Source organism: Heterocephalus glaber, unplaced genomic scaffold (genome assembly GCF_053883595.1).
Source record: "Heterocephalus glaber isolate CG9 unplaced genomic scaffold, H.glaber_assembly_v1.0 deba00001538, whole genome shotgun sequence".
Taxonomy (NCBI): Eukaryota; Metazoa; Chordata; class Mammalia; order Rodentia; family Bathyergidae; genus Heterocephalus; species Heterocephalus glaber.
In genome coordinates, this window is record NW_028258333.1 from 18,364,639 (window position 1) to 18,373,168 (window position 8,530).

The following is an 8,530-nucleotide window of genomic DNA, read 5'->3' on the forward strand; positions in this document are numbered from 1 at the left end:
TTATCACAGGCATGGTTTATCTCAGAGGGTGGCAGAGCAAGACCCTCTCACAAATGTGTGGCTTCAAGTAAAAGTTGACTTACTTGAGTTTCAATCCTAGAAAAGCCAGGGTCCGTACACCAATATTTGGAGAAATCAGAATAGTACAGACTACCATATTAGTTTTCTGTTTCTGAGTAACTAACCACCAAAACTTTGCAGCTTCAGACAACATCATGGCATGGCTGTGCTATCTGCTCAGAGCCTGACAAGGCTGAGACCCAAAGTTGTCTGGGCTGAGCTCGTTTAGAGGTTCTAAGGTGTTCATTCTACTCCCAAGCCATTCAGGCTGCCAACAGTATTCAGTGCTGTGTGGTTGTAGAGCTAAGGTCCTTGTATCTTTGCTAGCTGTCACACAGGTATGCTCTCAGCACCTCAAGGCCACCTACATTCCTTCACATGTGATCTCTTCCATCTTCAAGCCAGCAAGAGTGTAACAAATTCTTCTTGTGCTTTGAATTGCTGGCTTTCTCTGTCTCTGACCTCTAGAGTCAGATTTGAAGGGCTCAGACCCATTCAGTTAATATTCTTATGTAATGTCAACTGATTTGGGAGCTTAATCACATCTGCAAAAATTCATACCCAGCAGTACCTAGATTAATATAGAATTGGATACCTGGAAGGTGTGAGCGGTGATTAAACTTAATTGTACAACTTGATTGGCTTGAGAGCCGTTGAGAGGATTATTAGTAAAGTATACTTCTGGATGTGTTTGGGGTGGGCCATAGAGGCATAAACTTGAGTACTGTATTTGATCCCTCATTCCTGGCACAGCGGGAATTCCCCTATGCTGCTTCCTAACCACCGTGAGATGAGATGAGCAGCTTTCCTCTGCCAAGCCCCTTTGCTAGGATGTCTGCCTTGGAGCCAGCCAAACTGGGACTGAATCCCCTGAACCATGAGCCAAATTAAACCTCTCCTCCTTTAAGTTGTAGATATCAGGTATTGCACTCCAGTGACAGGAAGGCAGACTAGTAGTGTGCATACATAATTGTAGGAACCACCTTAGAATATCACGTATTATACCTACAGAGATAAGCAAAACCTAGTCCCCACAACAAGAGGCCATCTGTTCTTTTCAGGAAATAACAATTCCCCTAAGCCTGCATCTTCTGTTTAGCCTTCACAGGCCTCCGTCCCTTGCTGGCTTATCACCAGGGTGATATGGAAATCAAACCTTATACCCTTCTCCTCACTTCCTCCCAATATGTCTTAGCTCAGACTGCCATAATAAAATACAACTGGCCTTTGATATCCACAGGGGATTGATTCCAAGGCCCCCTGTGGATACCCAAACCCATGGATGTTCAAGTCCCTTATGTAACTCGGCATAGTATTTGTATACAACCTATGCACACCCTCTTACATAAGTTAAATCATCTCTAGATTACATTTAATACCTAATACGATGTAAATGCCATGTAAATAGTTGTTATACCATACTTTTTAGAGGATAATGACAACACAAAAAGTTCAGTACAGATAAACTATCTTTCCCAAACATTTTCTACTCATGGTTGGTTGAATCTGCAAATAAGGAGCCCACAGATACAATGGGCCAACTGTACCATGGACTGGATGCCTTGAACAACATAAATTTACTTAGAGGCTATAAGTCCAAGATCAGGGAGCAGCATAGTCAGGTTCTGTCTGGTGAGGGACTGACACTTATTACCTCATCTACCTAAGTAGCTCCCAAAGGCCCCTTTCTCCACGTACCATCACATTGGGGGTTAGGGCCTCAACCTGTGAATTTAGAAGGGGGACACAATTCAGTACATAACAGTATCAAAAAAACAAAAATAAAAATTCTGTTCATCACCTGTGACCATTAGTCATGACTGTCAACTTGACTGGATAACGTGATGCTTAGCAGATTAGCAAAGCACACCTCTAGGTGGTGTGGATGGGTCATGGGGCGATGACCTGGGGGACTATCTCTGGACTATCTCTGTGGCCTTCTCTCCAATTTGCTCTGTTTCTTAGCTGCCATGAACTAAGCAGCTTTACTTCACTAGCCCCTTCCATAGGGATGTTCCTGCCTTAGAGCCAGCCAACCAAGGATTAGATCCTCTGAAACCATGATCCAAGTAAACCTCTCCTCTTTTAAGTTGCAAGTGTCAGGTATTTTGTCCAGCAATGGGAAAGCTCTCTAACACATCACCCCAGAGATAATCAAAACTTTAGGCACAATGCCATCTCCATTCATACAAATCAAATACATGTTTCTTCCCACCATACCCTCCAGCGGGTCCCTCACTTTATGCTATTGTCCATAAATAGCAACAGCAAAGTTTCTAGAGGCACATTTCTAAGCTGAATTTTAAAATATAGGCTCCTGAATTAGGCATTTAACTCCTCAGTCTCAAACATCTACACCCAGGTGGTAGTGACTTCAACCTAGTTCCTCTAGACTGGTGGGCAGACACAGACTGACATCTCACAAGGATTGTCAAATTAACAAGTTTGCCATATTGGCTCTTGAAAATTATGCTATTTTCCAAACTCTGACTCTTTGTTTTAGTTCCCTATTGCTGCTGTAACAAATGACCACAAACCTTGTGGCTCAAAATAACACTGATTTATTATCTCACACATTTCTAGATGAGAAGTCTAAACCAAGATGGCAAGATTACATTCTTTTGAGTCTCCTTGGGGCAAATCCTTGCTCTTCCTTGCCTTTCCCAGTGTTGGGGGCTGCCTGTCTGCATCCTCATCTGAAGTTCCTTCCTGGTACCTCTGTTTCCATTGCTTCCATGGCTTTCTCTGAAGCTCCCTAATCCCATTTATAAAGACCCCGTAATTAGAATGGGCCCTTCTGGAAAATCCAGAATAATCCTCCCTTTCAAGATCCTAATGTAGTCACATCTACAAAGTGTCTTTCACCATGCAAAGTAACATATTCACAGGATTTGAGGATTATGTGAACATCTTGGTAGGGAGATTATTCTGCCTACCAAAACCTTTTTTTCCCACTATAATGATTTTTGTATCCCAAAACATACTAAAAAGTGAGCTATAAGAAAGTCATATTCTGAAATTTTATGTACAGGCAAAAACACCAACCTTAACTCAACAGTTTCTAGTTAAGAGATTGTATAGAACAAATATGAATCTCACTCACAGTTAAATATTGTGTTTTGTGTACAAATACAGAACAAGAGAAACGAAACATGGCATCTTTCACTAATCTTCAGACTGTTGTATCTTTGCACTATTTCCATGCCTTTCAAAGCAATCTCATGCTTAGCTTTTATTTGGCCCTAAAGATATTTGTGCTTCAATTTACTTTGAAATGAATTCTGAATCCAAGGTAACAAGGAGCCCAAAAATGGTTGAAAATTTGCTAAAGAAATGGTGCAGAAAAAAAAGGACAACAAACCTTCATCATACTACATTTCCTGTGCAAATTCTGTGTGCTGCACAATTGTTTGTGTAATCTCGTATTCATTATCCAACTGATACATTTCTCTGTGAGAAAACTGTTTGAGCACATTGGGTGAAGACAGAATTCATAATAATTAATGGAAATATTTTTCATGTCATGGGTTTTTCACTTAATGGCAGGGTTTTCAGAACAGAATTCAAAATGATAGAAGAGCACTAGGTATAGTTGCTATTAGGTGACTATGCAGCCCATTCAGGTGGCTCACCCAGGACAAAAGAAACTTCCACTTCAAAAAAAGAGTCCTGATGTCTCCATTAATCTAGACAACTGCTGGCAGTTTTTAAATGACAAGTTTTCCAACTCCTACTCAACAAGACTTCAAAAATCCTAGGTTGGAATTTCAACCACAGTACCCTTTGTAGGTATAAAATATGTGTATGGAGTCTGATTTTGATTAAACCTCTTTCTGTATTGTCATCTCTGAATAAGCCCTCTCCTAGGTGGCCAAATGAATGGCCAGAAAGCAAAGGCCAGTTTTCAGGTATTGCATTTTAGTGAAAGCAATCTACCCCCAAAGCTTCTGGGATGCTGTTATTGGGAAAGCAAAATTGCACCGTTAGAGGTCAGAAGCTCCTATTCACCTCTCTGTAGCCACATGAAGAGAATTTTTCTTTGGTGGAACCAAAGAATATAGTTGAGGAACAGCATGATTATACCTTTGGTGCCATGGGTTGAAATCAATTTTAGAAAATAAATCTCCAGCTCATTCTGCAGCTTTTTTAAAAGAGTTCTGCAAATACTTCCAGGAAATTTGTCAGGCTGAAATGTTTAACTAATTCCACTAATTGTTTCTACCAGCCCTAAACCAACTAGAACTGATTTAGGATCCATAATATATACATAACACTTACCTCTTCAGACTGAGTGAGAATGAACTTGGTGGCATGTTGAAAATGCTTCTTTGTAAAACAATCAGACCCCCCAAATTCAAAGACCCAATTCAAAAATGGGCATCTGAAATGAACAGACGTTTCTCAGACAAGGAAGTAAAAGCAGCAAACAAATATACGAAAAAATGTTCAACATCACTCTTCATTTGAGAGATGCAGATGAAAACAACACTGAGATTCCACCTCACCCCACAAAGAATGGCTGCTATCAAGAAATCAACAAATAACAAATGCTTGTGGGGTTGTGGGGAGAAAGGAACCCTTCTCCATTGCTGGTGGGAGTGCAGACTGGTGCAACCACTGTGGAAGTCAGTATGGAGATACCTCAAGAACTAGGACTAGAGGTCCCATTTGACCCAGCTATTCCCCTGCTGGGTATCTTCCCAAAAGAATTAAAAGAATCATACCACAGCGATATATGTGCACCCATGTTCATAGCAACATAGTTTGTAATAGCTAAAGCTTGGAAACAGCCCAAGTGTCCATCAACTGGAAACTGGATAATGAAAATGTGGTTTTTTTATAAAATGGAGTACTACTCAGCCATAAAGAACAAAACACTAGAGTCATTTATAGCTAAATGGATGCATATCAAGGCCATACTCTTAAGTGAAATAAATAGGACACACGTGTAAATACCAAATAGTTTCACTAGTGTGAGAAACTGATAGTGTAAACAAGGGTTAAAATGATTAAAATGGATAATTGATAATTTGAAATAGGAAAAAAGGTCCAAAGATGAAGGAGTGAAGGGAGGGGAAGGGGAAAGGAAAAGAGGGAAAGGAAAAACTATGAGAAAAGAAAAAAAATGGAAATGAAATCTATGTAAATAGGGAAGGATGGAGGGGGTGAAGGGTGCACAGATAATGGGGAAAAAAATAAGAACCAAGATACATCATGTACAGGTACAAACACCCAATGATAAATGTAAACGAATTGTATACCTAAAATGTACCAATAAAAGAACTAAAAAAAAAAAAAAGAAAGAAAATGCTCCTTTGTATATTTGCCATGAACCATTAACTGGGGCTTGCCACTTAGAGCACTTCCCAGAATGTAGTTCTACTCCTTTGTTTCCATCAGCCCAACAAGGTAATAAAGGCTGTTGGCCAGAGTTTTTCCTACAAAAACCCAGATGACACAAAAAAAGAAAAGAAAAAAAGTAATCTCTGTGTGATTGCACAAGGGATCATGTGCTCAACAGCACTACAAGGATTTACTGGGCTGTTTCCTAGATTCCTAGGAAGTCACAATCCTTTGTTCCAGGAATCATTCATACAGGCGTGCGCCAAATGATTTCAGATTTCAGCCACAACCCCCTACTTTCTCCCTCTGAAAAGACGCGTATTAGTTGCCGGCTGTTATTTCCAAAGCTTTAACCATGCTCCCAAGATCCAAGGGCCAAGTGAGGAAAGAGTGATTGGTGGGCTGGAGCTCAAGCTAAACCCAAGGTATGTGTGGGTGTGTGTGTGCCTATGCATGCACGTGCACACACACACACACACACACACACAAGCCTTAAGAACCACTCCTATTACATTTAACAAAAAGCAACCAAAATTCCATATTTATCATCCCAAGTCAAAACTGTCAAGGCAAAATTTCTCTCCCAGTAACTTCTTGAAAAGACTCCTTATCTAAGCTTTGCATGCTCTTTTCCTTCTCCATCGTCTTGCCCCTCATATCTACTTCCTGTTGTCCTGGTGGTGGTCACCTTTGCCCATAGACTTTGGGAATTCTTACTGAGGTCTACAAAGCCACTTTCTAGTGCCCCAGTGCTTCATATTCACAGAGCACACTCAGGTCAGTTTATCTCTAACATCTATATTCAATTATCACACAGCACTGCATCATATAGCACAGAAAACACACAAAGCTGGGTGACTTTTTTTCCTAGTTTAGTTTATATAAAAGTAACATAGGCATCTTGTGAGAAAAAAATCAAACAGTAGAAAGCAATTTATAATGGAAAGAAACAGTCTCTTACAGGGCCTCTCCTGAGAAACATCTTAACTCTTTCTGTTTTTTAATTCTTATACTTTACCTTCAAAATTACTAAATAATATGCATATGAGATTTCTGAATGGTATCAAATTTATATTTAGCCTATTGTCTCCCAGAAATTAAAGATGAGGATTTAATTAACTCATTCAACCATTCTCTTTTCTCCCACCTCTTCTCTACTTCCTTATATTTATTGTATTATCATTTTTATTTCATTGCTTGTTTATCTTTCATTACTTGAAATAATATACTTAGGGCTCAATGTCTTAGTGTAGCAGGTTCAATTTTGTCAAGCCACATTTTTGGGCATAAGAAGGATTAACTTTCTTCATTTTCTGTAACTAAAGAACCACATTTCACTAGCTGGCAGAAACCTTAATCACTGCTGATTCCAAGCAAACTCGGTCATTTTACATTTAAACTCTATGAATTCAGATTTAATTCCTCCCACCTATTCACTTTTCCTGGGAAATCAGATCATTTCAGGGGATTTATGTAGATCTGAACTATTACAAGTATGCAGGCTGCTGGTCTATCATTGACCTTACATATGTCTTACTTGCCATTCCCTGATATTGAGTCTGAGCACCTCTGTTGATAAGCACAGGGTGTTCAAGGCAGCAACATGATCTCAAGTTTATTGGTCCATATGGTTTGTAAGGGGCTCTCTAGTAAAAGAGCCCCTCTGTTCTACTACCCCTTCTCTGGTCCTGTTTAGGGACATGAACAGTTTACCTTCTCTCTTCTGTGACTATGGGGACACAGAAATCTTACGCAAGGCTCTCATAAGGACCAATTCTGTCAGGAAGTGGGGACATTTCTATGAGGCTTCCTGTCTAGCTTGCTGCATTACAGAGAGGAATGAACTGCTCCCTTCCACTCTTACTTTTTTCAGACTCATTCTTTTCCACACCAGGATTAGGGTTGGGGTTGGGCAGAGCATAGATGACTTCCCAAGTACTTCCTTCCACTAAACCTTTAACCTTCTTTCTTACTTCCTACTTTGCTACTTTATGCCCTAATTTTGGAATTCAATGACATTTCATTCTCTTGCAAATCAAAATTCTATGGGTTTCAAGACAAAGAACTTAAAAAAATCAGACCTCCCAAATTTAAAGACCCAATCCAAAAGTGGGCATCTGAAATGAACAGACATTTCTCAGACAAATAAGTAGGAATAGCAAATAAGCATATGAAAAAAATGTTCAACATCACTGGTCATTCAAGAGATCCAAATGAAAACAACGCTGAGATTCTACCTCATGCCAGAAAGAATGGCTGCTATCATGAAATCAACCAATAACACATGCTGGCGGGGCTGTGGGGAAGGAGGAACCCTGCTCCACTGCTGGTGGGAGTGTAGACTGGTGCAACCACTGTGGAAATCAGTATGGAGATACCTCAAAGAACTAGGACTGGAAGTCCCACTTGACCCAGCTATTCCCCTGCTGGGTGTCTTCTCCAAAAAATTAAAAGAATCATACCACAGTGATATATGTGCACCATGTTTATAGTGGCACAGTTTTTAATAGCTAAAGCATGTAAACAGCCCAGATACCCATCAACTGGAGACTAGATGAAGAAAATGTGTTTTTTTTATAAAACGGAGTACTACTCAGCCATAAAAAATGAGAAATTAGAGACATTTACAGCTAAGTGGATGCACATTGAGGCCATACTCTTAAGTGAAATAAATAGGACACACATGTATAAATACCGAATAGTTTCTCTGGTGCGAGAAACTGAAAGTGTAAATAAGGACTAAAAGGTATAATAGATAATGTGAAATGGGAAGTAAAGGGGCAAAGGGGAAGGGGAAGTGGGATGTGTAGGGGAAAGGAAAGAAAAGAATGGAATTAATATAAGAAAATGAAAAACTGGAAACAAAGTCTTTGTAAATAGGGAGGAATGGAGGGGTTGAAGGGAGGGCAGGGGAAGGGGGAAAAAATAAGAACCAAGAGAGATTATGTAAAGGTGCAAATTTCCAATGATGAATGTCATTATATTGTACACCTAAAATGTACCAATAAAATTAAAAAAGAAAAAGACAATGAATTTCAAAAGCATACTTAGAATTTCAAAAGTCAAAGACTTGATGCCTGTGGCTATGTCGGCCCTCCCCTAAGTAATAAGCCCAGAATGCCTCAGC